General features: G+C 34.1%; 1 protein-coding gene and 1 long non-coding RNA gene across 13 annotated transcripts in view; both read left to right on the plus strand.

Annotated features, from left to right (window-relative positions):
* The window catches only part of LOC140613024 (uncharacterized), a 33,796-nt gene extending 20,864 nt beyond the window's left edge, over window positions 1-12,932 (plus strand). The window contains exon 2 of the long non-coding RNA XR_012014145.1: window positions 12,742-12,932. This is a non-coding gene — a long non-coding RNA (uncharacterized lncRNA). The remainder of the gene's footprint in view (window positions 1-12,741) is intronic.
* MAGI2 (membrane associated guanylate kinase, WW and PDZ domain containing 2) overlaps window positions 1-14,195 on the plus strand; it is a 1,329,894-nt gene that overhangs the window by 22,302 nt on the left and 1,293,397 nt on the right. The window lies entirely within an intron of this gene.

Here is a 14,195-nt window from a genome sequence, read left to right on the forward strand (position 1 = left end):
CACCTATTTAAAAAAAAACAATAAACTTGAAGGAAACAAAACACAAAGCAAAATAAAGTCATTAAATTTGAAAATAGCCATTAAAGCCAACTGCTGGATCATCTTCATTTGGTGAAGTTTCGACTCTGTACTCAATAAAATTATTTTATTGTTGCTATTATTAGGGAAAAATCAATTCTAATATATAGAATTCTAACCCTATGTGAAAAATATAAGATTCTCATAAACTTATGCAGCAAGTTTTTTAAATTTATATTTTGCCTTTGTTGCTAACTTCCAAAAAACAACACAAAACTCTATAGAAGATAGGGAGCAGAATTTTTTTTTAATCAGCATTGTAAATTCTGCAAAGAAATACAGAGAAATCAAAATATTGCTTTTTTATTTATTGACTTGTCAATGAGGCTTATAGAACAATATTTATATTCAAGATTTATTATATATTGAAACAATTTGATTTAACTCAAACAAAATGAAATAGATTGAAAACTGTTCTGTTGAGTAACATTTTTTTTTTTTTTCATAAAAGGTGGGGAAGCACTTTGGTGAATGGAAAAATACATCCTTAATTTATGAAGCATTGCAGCTGTGGATTTCGTGTTGGGGATATTTACATAGACTTGTAGAGTATATAAAGAACTTATTAAAAAAGAACTTATAAACAGGTCATTTCTCTTATATGGCCACACATAGTCTACTTTTATTATTGTTTTCATAATTGATAAGCAAGGCATGCTTATAAAGGCTTTATATAAAGTATAGACCAAATGCTATCTAAATATTTAACTATTGGAAAATACAGAGAACTGGATGTTTCTGTGCCCTTAAAAGTAAGCTTTTCAAGGGTTATGCCTAAGGCAAATGGAAGCAATGGCAATTCTACATTTTCAGTGGGATATTACTAGATTTGTCATCAAATATAATTCAACAAAAAGATGCAGTACAGATATATTTTCAGTTACATTTTCATTTTGCTTAGCACTCAACTTCTGAAGATTTTACTGATTATTCTTCAATGAACAAGAAACAAGAAGGTGGTGATGATTATAATAATTTTGAATTTTAAAATTTGACACTCAGTGATAATCTAGGCATTCCTTACCCTCCTCTATATTTATAACCTATCAAAAATAAGGATAGGCTAGGCTGTTAATAAATAATGATATTCTAAATCATTTGATCTACCAAATAAATATGACTATGGCAAGAAGGTCATTTTTGGTGGTGGTCATGGAGAGTACAATCTATTGCTATAAGACTGTAATATATTTAAAGTGGAATGTCTTCAAGATGGAATGGTTTATTTATTTCACTTTAATCTTCACTCTCTATTTCTACAGATATCCAAATTATTATATTTTCCTCTGAAGAAATGATTTCTTCATGAATAATACAGGCAGACTTATCTGCCTATTTTTGTTTAGTGAATTTATATAGTTATGTTCAGAACTGATTTTCAATAAAGTCTAGTCTTTCTGACTAGACCAAGTTCCATGTTTTCTAGTTGCCTTCTGTATCTTTCCACATGTATGTTCTGCTTCTTTCTTTATAAATCTAAGAGTCAACTTAATTTCCATTTTAGTAAGCTATGCCTTCTGATTTTCCAGGTTTTTCTTTTTTTTTTTTTTAATTTTTATTTATTTATGATAGGCACACAGTGAGAGAGAGAGAGAGGCAGAGACACAGGCAGAGGGAGAAGCAGGCTCCATGCACCGGGAGCCCGACGTGGGATTCGATCCCGGGTCTCCAGGACCGCGCCCTGGGCCAAAGGCAGGCGCCAAACCGCTGCACCACCCAGGGATCCCTGATTTTCCAGGTTTTTCTAATGGTGCCATTGATCTCTAGTTCATCTGAACTGGAAACTTGGAAATCTGTGGCATCCCTTTTCTTTTTTCAGACTCCTTAATTTATTTAATTCTGTCAGTTAGGTCTTGGAAATATTTCTTATCCTTGTTCTTGCTTTCTTTTTCTTCTGTTAAGACTCTATACGTGTCCCTTTATTTCTAATGTCTGTATGTAATACAATAGCTTCTAAACTGGTTTCCTGCTGAAAGTTTTTGCCATTGCCTTACCCATCCAGCAAGTGACTACAGAATTAATCAGCCTAAATAGCACTCAGCATTGTATTCCTCTTTTTCACTCTTCCCCTCCCCCCATTGAATAAACTGCTTCACCTAACATTCCAAATTCCTCACCTGACAACTTTCTACATGTATTTGATACCATCACACTATGTACACACTGCATCTCAGGCGTCTGAACTAGCTCAATTTTATCTTCATCCTTTTGTTCTTTCCTCAGTCAAGAGTATTGTTCTGTCAGCTCCGCCTCCTGAAATTCTGCCTGGCTCTAATGTCACCCCCTTCTTGTATGATTCTTTGATTGCTCTAATTAGAAGTAGTGTTATATACATTCTTAGTTACCTCAATCTTAAGGGACTTATAAACTACCTTGCAAAATCATTTTTTTAAAGATGTTATTTATTTATTCATGAGACACACACACAGAGAGAGAGAGAGAGAGAGAGAGGCGGAGGGAGAAGCAGGCTCCATTCAGGGAACCTGACATGGGACTGGATCCCAGGTCCCCAGGATCAGGCCTTGGGCTGAAGGCGGCGCTAAACCACCGAGCCACCCGGGGTGCCCGCAAAATCATTTTTATGCATACCACCTACCTACCATTCCATAGAATTCTTAGGTTTGGAGATTCAAGCTTAAATATTTTTATAGTCCCATTCATTATTGACCTTTCAGAGTAGATGCTCGATATTTTTTGAATGAAAAAATTATCTGTTTTCAAGACAAGAATGAATTTTTGCATCCTTAGACTGCTAATTTAGGTTCTATATTGTATGCAAAGCATTTCTGTCAGATAACAAACTATATCAATGTTTTATTTTTAAATGTTTCCATAAAAAAACCTTCCAATGAGAAGATAGTGAAGTTTGGTGAGAGTAAAGCATTTCTTTTTCTTTTTTGTGGTATTAAAACTAACTGCAGGGGGGATCCCTGGGTGGCGCAGTGGTTTGGCGCCTGCCTTTGGCCCAGGGCGCGATCCTGGAGACCCGGGATCGAATCCCACGTCGGGCTCCCGGTGCATGGAGCCTGCTTCTCCCTCTGCCTGTGTCTCTGCCTCTCTCTCTCTCTCTCTCTGTGTTACTATCATAAATAAATAAAGAAAAAGATATTTAAAATAAATAAATAAATAAATAAAACTAACTGCAGGTATTCAGACTGAAGTGACCTAATTTTCAAAAATGCTAAAGGACATAATTATATAATCTGAGTAGTGGAGAAGACGGAGGGAGGGCAGTTCTAATCAAGGTAGAGGGGATAATGGACTTATTGCATTTGCAACCTAAGATATCATTAACAGAGACTGGGAGTTCCCATAATGTCTGAGTCAGTAGTTCAATAATAATTTCTTTCCAAAGAGTAAATTCTAAGGGGAACTGGTTTCAAAACCAAAGAGTTCAGCTCGGACATTGTACATCCCTGGTTAGTTTGACAAATTTATGGAGATAGAATATAAATGCCCAGTTTTCTTGGACAATCCTAGTTATATATGTAGTAATTTTTCAAAATGATACATTTTAACAGACAAATAACTAGTGTCTTCCATTGAACTCAAGAGGGAAGAGTTGGAAGCTGTGGGAAAATGAGAACCTTCCTAGTGTCATAATTTCTGAGAGACAGAAAATCATTTTTTATCTTTGCTTTAGCTCATGGTTATATATTACAGTGACAATCTTTTATGTAGGTCTGAGAATTTCTTTCATGAAGATGCCAAGGAGAAGAGTGAGGAGGAAAACGGGAGGAGGGAGAAGAGAGGTGGAAGATCGGAAGGAGAGTTTGATTTAGTCCAGAACATGAGTTTTTGATCTAATGATCTGTGTGTTCATCTTTGGAAAGTGTTCAGTCAATGGAATTGTTAGAATAATAGTTTTATCTAATAATTCCCATATTGGAGTTCTGTGATTGTGAGTTTAGAGTATACCTAACAGGAGTTGAGCGGGCGACTCCATACAAAAACCAAGACACTGGTTCACAGGAATCCATGAATCCATTCTCAGCTTGGGGTCAAGACAAAGGTGCATAATGTTTTCAGAAAAACACTCAGTTAGATTCTGTTAAACACAATAGATTAAATGATTATTTGTGTGATTCTTTGAAAAGATTCTTTCTTTAAAACAATACAGTATCCTTTATTCAAGTCCAAATACTGAGTGTCCTGGTGCAGCTTTTTGTTGTTAAATAAGCTACACAATGGTTTATAGTGCAGAGATGCAAATGGTCATTGGAGCCTTTATCCAAGGGCTTCAGTGTTTTTTCTCTCTCTTACTCATGTCTATGTATATGATTTGTCAATATGTTCCCAAGCAGATATCACAGGACACAGGATTATAGCAAATATTATTTCTAATTTCTAGTCATATAAATATTATTCAAATATTATTTCTAATTTCTAGTCATATAAATCAGACAAGATGAGACTCCATGATAGTTATGTAATCAAAACAAAACATATGTACTCATATTTTCTATAATACTATTTTGACTACACTTATAAATGTTATATATACTATATGTGCTATTTATATATATACTATTATACCATATATAATAGTATTTTACATATATATATATATGTAAGATATATATATATCTTTAGGACTGTGGTCTGTTTGTGTGAGAGTACCAGAGACACCAATAATTTTGACTTAGGTTGATATCTCTTGCACACAGCCTTTCAGGGCTGATATAGAAACATAATAGTTATCTAGAACACAGAAAACTCCAATTCTTGGTTCTTCTATCCCCATGAGTGGTTCTAATCCTAGTGACTCAGCCACCATGTGCACATTTGAAATAGCAGGAGAGATGAGAAACAGAAGGGGTGCATTTTGGCCGTATTTTAGTGAAAATCCAAAAGGGAGAATGAGACTCTTATGTTTATATCCTATTGGTCAGAACTTAGTCTAGTTGCAAATATTGCTTTATTATAGATTTAAAAAAATCAAGAATTCCAGAAGGCATGAATAGAAATAAGTATTTAAGTGTGGTATTATTATATTGACTTTATATAAGACTGTGGCATGAGGAATGAAACCATTTGCATGATCCAACCCAGATTTTGAAGCATTATTTAAAAAGTTCTTTCTCTGAGATACCTGGGTGGCTCAGTAGTTGAGCTGAGCGTCTGGCTTTGGCTCAGGGCATGATCCCGGAGTTCTGGGATCGAGTTCTACATTGGGCTCAGTGCATGGAGCCTGCTTCTCCCTCTGCCTGTGTCTCTTCCTCTCTCTGTGTCTCTCATGAATAAATAAATAAAATCTTTAAAAAAATGAAATAAAAAGTTCTTTCTCAGATAATTCTAGACTATTTGATTCTAACATTATTTCTGTTCTGGGAGATGAGAGTCCATATTTCTACTGTACATTGGGCCTAGTTACGTGACCTCAGATTTTCTGAGTAGCAAAACAAATCATTAGGTTAGGTAATTTTAATATTCTGTAATTTATTGATTGTCTCTAATATGCAAACCCAGTAACTTCTTAAGGAAGAGTGATATTTTATGTTGGTATTTCCAATGCCTTGAACATGGTTTGTTGGGGTTGAAGAACTTTAGTTAAATGAATATGCATAGTGAAAATAATTACTTGATCTAAATAGACACCTCTCCTACCTCCTAATTCTATACTGTTACTTTCTTTGCACCTTAATACAGTGGCATGCATTAGTTATGATATTTTCAAGCTCAAGTTACTGAAATCCAAATCAAGCAGTCATAAACTATAAGGATATTTATGATTTTACCCAACAGGAAATCTAAACATAGGGTAGACACCAGGATTGGTTGACTGAGTGACTAAAAATATATCTTCTTTCCATTTCTCTGCTATGTCATCTAATGTGATGGCCTTATCCAAAATAGATAATGAAAGAAATAGTATCAAGTATATGACGTGTATCATAAATATCTAAGTATATATATATGTTTAATGTTTCTAATTATTTCTTAAAAGTCTGTTCTCCCCGCAAAAGCTGTTCTAAGGTTATATCCATACTTAATTTATACCCTTCACTCACTACACATAACAGATTTAGTACTACACCTTGGAATTATTTCTGATCAGGTAAAATTTATCAAGTATATTTCATTACAGTTAATTTTTTGAAATTAAAAGAAAAATTTGAAATCAGATAGATCTAAGTTTGGATGTTGGGCAACTTACTGGTTCTAAGTGACTGTGTCCTCATCTCTAAAACAGAGATTTCAATACTTAATTCCTAGTGGTGTTGAAAATTGAATGTGACAATCTTTTAAAATAATATAATTTCTTGTTGGTCATGTACAACAATTTCAAAACACTCTGAGGACACTTACTAAAATGTGCAAATACATATATTTATGTATGTCTTCATATTTGGTTCCAAGAGAGTACTATGTTGGAATAGTTATAACCAAAAAAATTATTTGATATCAGTATAACACATTTTTGTGAATTTATTTACCTGTCTTTTTTTCCTTCTTTATTTTACATCTTTCAAACATTTTTTTTTACTTATTACAGTAGCTCAAATTTTTAAGTTTCACTGATATACAAGAAGTTGGCTCTGATAGGGGAGAAAATAATTCTGTGTGCCAAGAACACCCTACCTCTTGTTTTACCATTATACAGGTTTCTCTATCTACCACGGCATTCTGTATTTATTGCCATTGGGTAGTTCCAAGTTTAGTTTCTTATTGAGTCTTTGCAGAGTCAGGCTGTATTTTTGCTCACTGGGAATCTGGCCTTACTCCCTTGAACAAAACCTGTAGTAGAAAAACCTGCCTAAATAAGCTCAAGCAAGCCAAAACAAAACAAAACAAAAACCCAAAAAAACAAAAACAAAAACAACTTTATTGATTTATATCTTACTGTTTGAAATTGTACAAATCCGTGAATCCAACTGAGCTTCACTTTATTTTGTTACGTCAGTGTGAAATGCTTACGATGGTTTGAGTTTATTACTATTATTTTTTTTTATTCTCTGAGAAATGAATGTGTATTTCTGTCATTTTGCATGTTTGTTTATGATTTTTTTTACTGTGTTTGGTATTATAATTAAACTATATAAAATATCTGAATGGGAGGGGAATAGCATATAAAGTATTTTGTAGTTCAACCTATATCTGATATATATGAGTACCTTAAAGCATACCTCATGATTTGGTCTTGGATTAGGACACCCAAACCATAAAAAAAAAACAAAAAACAAAAATAAAAACAGACAAACACACAAACAAAAAGACACCCAAACAAAGCAAAAAAAAAAAAAAAAAAAATCCTACTGTGATAAGCACAGAGGAAATTATTTAGGAAAGGACAAAGAGTGCTAATTAGGGTTATGCAGTTGAGCTGGATGTGTGGAATATGGGTTTAAATAATTCTGCTCCACTGCCTAAGGGGTCATGTTGTATTTATTAGCATATCGTAACCAACTAATATTGTGGTTATGTTACTGTTTCAGAATTGCCCAAAGTTATTTCCTTTAGCATGACTAGTCCTGAGAGCCTGCTTTGTCTATTTCAACATCATTCTTCAGATACTGCATTTGAGCACAGCTGGCTTGTGTATTGCAGTGGAAACAAATAGGCCAGGCTTAGAACAATGAAACATCCCCATTTGTTTGGATCTCAGTGAAGGCTGCGTGAATTCAGATAGAAAGAAATATAAGAATGAGAGGACACTAGTATAGAAGTCATAAATTATAGGAATCATCATATTGAAATGTATAAATGACACACCTACTTATTAGGTTTGAAAGCATGTGTTTTTCATCTTTTGGCACTCAGATATTTAACCATTCCATCTATCTAAATGTTTTAGTCTGTGTTGTATTTTCAAGCGTATGACTTTCGTGGTATTGAGTATACCCTCCTTTTATATACTATTCTTCTGAATAGGCCTAGCATGTGTATGGGGACAACTGTATTGCCATGACATAGAACCACTTATACAAGTGGATAATATGATAGACAAAAAATAAGCAAAATACCACAAATGTTTATCTAGCTTTTCAGATTAGACCAGATCCTGACAATTGCTGATAATGATGAGATGCTCTTGTCAGATGATACCTCCTATGATTTCTTTCATCATTGTTAATGAAAGTATTTTAAAAGCAAGATAGAACTGTCATGGAAGCACTACGCTATCTGGTTGAAGTTTCTTGAAGTCTCAAATTTGGCACTTAATCCAATAACTGTTTTATATGTCAAAAATTATTCTCTCTGGTCTCCAACTTTACATAAATGAAAAATAAATCTGACCATTCATCTATATTTGTTACTTTTGGCTCATTAGAACAAAACCAATAGTAATAAATGACAAAAAGCATTATCTGGTAGGTATTATTAGACCTCAAATCTCCAAAATAACTATAAAGTATACCATTTCAGCACCCTGATTCAGTGCATTCATTTTTGAATTATAAATGTCTGATGAGATAGCAGTGGTATGATGGAAGAATAAAATAATGCCTTATAAGTTCTGGGCTCAAAAACTTATGCTGAGGTATTATATTAGTCCTAGCTTATTTTAAAAAATTAAAACAGATGTTTCCTATAGTCAAGAACACCCCAAATACAGATATCTACAAGTTATCTTTTCTTAATCTGAAAGAGATCTATCTCACAACTCCAGCAATATAAATTATCTGACTCTTTTGGAGTTAAGTTTCACCAATATTGGTTATTTATTAAGTCATTAATTATTGCTAACTAATTAATTAGTATTTGGTGTGAAAAATATCAACTCTGGTGATATTTCCTAAGCTAAAAAATTTGCCAAGCTTTACTAAATTAGTATTTCTCACTCTGCCAAGATAGAAAAAAAAGAACATCTTAATAACCTCAAATTTATGGAAACAAGCTGGTTTATTTAGGGTTCAGTTGAGTAGACATTGCAATAGTGATGTCAGAAAGAAAGGTTTGAGTCCTATCTGGGCCAGGTAGCTTTGCATTGAATGCTGCTGTCTTCCTGAGACCTTTTTCTGGACATATACAGGCTTGAGCAATGTGGGTGGGTAAGAGAAAATACACTCTATCCCTTAAAAAACTGTCCAGTAAATGATGGCTCAGTATTGTCAGTATGGGTTAAATATTTGTTGTGTTAGCTGAAGTATGTATTTTCAAAAGAATATTTAAAATCTAATATTATTTTGATGTGTTCTCTGATACAGTATATTATTTTACATATTCAGCATTATTGTGTAAGATTTTGCCTTGTCAAAAAGCTGTACTTTTGCTTAATAAAAAGAAACATCTGCTATATATATAAAAATGCATGTGGCATAAATAATGGAGTTTTATACCTATCACCCAGTATCACAAGTTTGAGACTTTCATCTACCATAAGTGATAATGTTGATATACTTACTATGATTTAAAGCAATATCCTTTCCAATGTACATAAAGTGTGATTGTGTGTGTACGTATGTGCATGTTCAAGGCACACATGTGCGTTTGTGTCTATTTTTCAACTTTTGTCTAAAATAAAGTCTCATTTTTTCATTATAAGGAATTTCTTTTATTGGTTCTTCAATCTACTATCATTACTCATACTACAATATTTCAAAACTCTGTATTCCTATCGTCAAGGATATAATTCATATATAACTTACCACACTTCTAAATTATTACAGTGGCTTCCTAATTGGTATCCTTTGTTTTTATCTTTGTTTTTGTAGATCACATTGCTTTTGTCAGAGTACTTCCCAACCCCAAAACTCTTGCCTCCTATTTCCTAGAACAAAATATCCAAACACTTTCATCAAACATTCAAGGCTTTGGCAGTCTGTCTTCAATCTACTTTTCTAGTTATGTCTCTTAGTGCCTGCCTGCGTTCCTGAACTTATCAGAACACATCTGTTACCAGAGTTTCCTTTACCCACAATTATATTTTCCTTTGCCTCTTGCAACATTTTTCACCCATACAAATTTGCAGGTCAAGGTACATCCAGGTCAGAAAATGGTTTTATAGTATCAGGTTCATTGCTGTGCTGCAGTCCTTTGTCATGGGGCAAACTACAGCAAATGCTGCCATTTGAAGCACGCATAATGCCACAGAAGAGGTTAAGCATATGTGACACAGACAAGGGTGCTCCACGACTGTCTTAGACTCCTCAGTTCTCAATGGCATTCAAGGTTATTGGCTCCAGTTTATACACAGCTTCTAACTTGTTTTCCATGTGACTTGAATGTACTCTTAATTTACATCCTCCCTACTCTGCTACCTTTGTTTGATATCTCTGCAGGACTTTTTGAAATATGTTCCTACTAAATTACTGGACTCAATTCATCTGGTCCTCGGGTAATTTACCCCTAGATTTTTGTAGCCTTACATATCTCCTGGACTATTGGTACTTACGGGGTAAAAGAACCCCTACTGAGCCCTCCAACATTGCAATTTCTCTTAAATTATGATTTATCTGGTACCCTTTACCTCTGGTTTATTTCTAATTTGTGGTTCCAAAAGCTTCCAGACTTCCAGTATTTCTGGCATTCTAACTTATTACTGACCTCTGACTGCTGCATTTCCCCACATTGCTCTGAGTACTGAACATGCCAACCCCAGGGAAGCCTATTCATGGAGCCCACACTGCCTAAGAGCCAGATCTGCCCATTAATTGGCCCTGAATGTTAATTGTGCCGTATTGCCCCCTTTTCTCATGCTACCTCTTTTTACTTTCAATATTATCTCTCTCTGCTTGTTTTAATCCTGACTGTACTCTGATTTTTAACTCATATCTGTGTCCTTCATGAAACTTTGGTTATCAGCCCAGCTTATAGTGATTATTTATTGACCCTTTTCACATAGTGTTTCATAGGAGATCTGGTTTTTATCAAAAAGAGCACTGGTGGTTTGGAGTTAGAATGGACTATAAGTTGGACATTCCATGATAGTCTCTCACATTCTGATTTCTCATTCGTAGAATACTAACAATAACAGTAAATGGTAAAATAAGAGCAATAAAAAGAAAGATGGTAACAATAGTACTAAAGGCTTCTTGTAAAGATCAAATAACACATTCAGTTTATTCAGTAAATATTTATTGAGTGCTTACTATAAGCCAAGCGCCATAGTGGGGATAATAGGCGAACAAAATAGATTAAATATCTGCTTATATATCAAATGTTATTACAGTAATAATGTCAACCGGATATATTGTGATAGGATTGTGACATTTACTTTCTTTGTATCTGTCAAATTGCTAGCACATTCCGTGGTACCCTAAGGAATATTTGTGTTTTTTTATTTTATATTGTTACATTTTGTGCTCTCTCTTGATTTGATTGATATTTATGGGTAATGTTTGATTTTTATAATATTCATACAGCCACTCTTGAGATAATGAATAATAAACAGAGCACCCCTTCATTTGTATAGAAGATTTCACATAGTAGGAAGCCATGACGTTGAGTTCTTACAGATCCACATTTGATGTCAATATTACTTTAATACAGTAAGAAGAAAAAATGTAACAGGAACTTCTAAGTGCATATGATGTCAGGGTAGAGTCTGGCATTCCCTGGATTTTTATGGTTTGAATAAAAATGCTTGAACTTTGGAGTTCTTAACAAAATATTAGTAGATTATGAATTTAACCATGATGATGTAATCCTGGTAGCATATGTGCAAAATAAAGTATCAGCTCCATTGAAAACTTTAGTTTAGCCTGACTCATCCATGGCTGCAAATGCTGATGCTGTAACATGTGCCTAGAGAAACCACATGTTTAATTGCCTTGTCTGAAATGCTCAGTGTTGTGTTTGTTTTCTTCACTTCCACATTGATCACAGAAAAGATGAATAATGTTGAAATCGAGAAAAGTGAATTTGAAACAAAATACATTTAAGAATCCGTATAGTTAGTAAAACAAGTAGAAATCCTTTGGGGTTTTATAATGGCTGAATATATGTGGTGATAGGGGCATCACTGGGAATATTCCACACTTTTAAGGAGTTGCTTGTTTTCATAATAGACTGATTTTAATGGCATTGATTATATTTTTAAAGAAATGTCTTTCTAGTATTATAGCATTTTAAACTTAATTCTCTGAGAAAGAGTGGAGACAGAGGTGTATATTTGTGTGAGTGTGCATAATCCTTTCCTCCTTTTTATTATTTCAAAATGCAATTATTTAAAGGTCAGTTGATCATATTTTGCTCTGCTTTCCAGGACAATAGAATCAGATCATGCTTTCCACAAAGTTGCTCAGATAAAGATCCAGGCTATCTAAAATTAGGTTAGATGGTCCTGAGCAAAGAAATCAAAGCTGTCTTATATTTAGTTCTACTGGGACATCCCGCTGTGCATTGATGTAACCATAATATGCCCTCTTAGGCCAATATGGGCCACCAATTAGCTCCCTACAGTAGATCTTTAGGTACATGTAGGTGGACACTTTATCTGGGGGGGGGTGGTGGTGGTGGTGGTGGATATCTTTTTCATTTGTTATGCACCAGAGAGTACTAGGATTATTTTGAATCTTTTGCTCAAATTTTTCATGTCATCCATTTTCCAGCATAATAATTAAATAGCCTTTTAAAAGTTTTGTATTTACTACTTCAATGTTATTAAGATAAATATTTATAAAATTAGAGAAAATTTTGTTTAACAATAAATGTCATGTTTAGCATGAATAGGGAGATAAATTGGTGCTTTTTTTAAAAATTTTTATTTTTTTATGATAGTCACAGAGAAAGAGAGAGAGAGGCAGAGACACAGGCAGAGGGAGAAGCAGGCTCCATGCACCGGGAGCCCGACGTGGGATTCGATCCCGGGTCTCCAAGATTGCACCCTGGGCCAAAGGCAGGCGCCAAACCGCTGCGCCACCCAGGGATCCCGATAAATTGGTACTTAATAAATAGTTCAAATACTCTTATAATTGTCTTGTTAATGCTTTACTCTTTATATATTATATGAGTCTTCAAAGATAGCTTCAGATGCAAAAACAAAGCTAATTTTTGGACATGACAGAAAATTGTCTGTTATCCCTTGAGTTCATACAGCCAATGATAATTTGGAGGATTCATAGCTAAAGCTACAACATTCTCACATTTTGTCACTACTTAGGCAATTCCACGAAAATAAAGGAAAAGCATACATTCTTTTTCCTCTTCCTTTCTTCTTCTTACTTCCATTTTTCTAATAGTCTTTTTTATTTTGTAACAGACCTCCTAATTTTATCCTTACAGTAGTATTGGTTATACAGACTTGTTATAATAGCCATCACGTCAAAAAATATTTTAGGAAGATCAGCATCCATTTTCCTTCTGTATGAATGATAATCTATCAAAAATATGAATGAAAGGGCAAGAATAAGAAATATTCAGCAAAGAAAATATAAGGTTCTCACTCATTTTAATATTTAAAAAGTTATTATCAAAAAGTTACCATAAGAACCATTGACACTTCAGGACAGTGAAGAAACAGTAATAAATATATGAATTCAGGAGATCCCTGGGTGGCTCAGCAGTTCAGCACCTGCTTTTGGCCCAGGGCATGATCCTGGAGTCCCGGGATCGAGTCCCACGTTAGGCTCCCAGCATGGAGCCTGCTTCTCCCTCCTCTGCCAGTGATTCTGCCTCTCTCTCTCTCTCATGAATAAATAAATAAAATCTTAAAAAAATAAATATATGAATTCGAAATACAGTAGTACATTAACCAATAGGAGTCTCTGAGGGAAGCTGGCTTATTTATTTTTCTAGGAATGGTGTTTGGATGGCAGGGTTAATTAATTTTTCTTTAATTTTATGTCAAAATTAATACAACATAAAACTTATGAACTGAACTTAGGCATAATTTTTATGGCTTTTTGATCAAATATTATTTCATGGATATTGGAACTTTGCACTATTCTTTCCTTTGATGGGGCTAATGACTAAGAGTGAGTATCTAATTAAAGTATATATCAGCCAATATTTAAGAGCAGGTTCACAGGATTTTATTTAGAAACATATAATTCTAAAACTGAAAGAGGCTCAGTAGGTCTTCATTCTAGTCCATCCTCTTTCCCTGTAGTGGGACCATTCCCAAAGCATTGAAAGTGATAACTGAAGTCATTCATTTCAAGATGGCAGCAACGCCAGCTTTTATGTTGGACAGTTCCATTTGTTAGTTTTTCATCATAATGGTCTGAAATTTG

The sequence above is a fragment of the Canis lupus genome, chromosome 21 (genome assembly GCF_048164855.1).
Source record: "Canis lupus baileyi chromosome 21, mCanLup2.hap1, whole genome shotgun sequence".
Classification (NCBI taxonomy): Eukaryota; Metazoa; Chordata; class Mammalia; order Carnivora; family Canidae; genus Canis; species Canis lupus.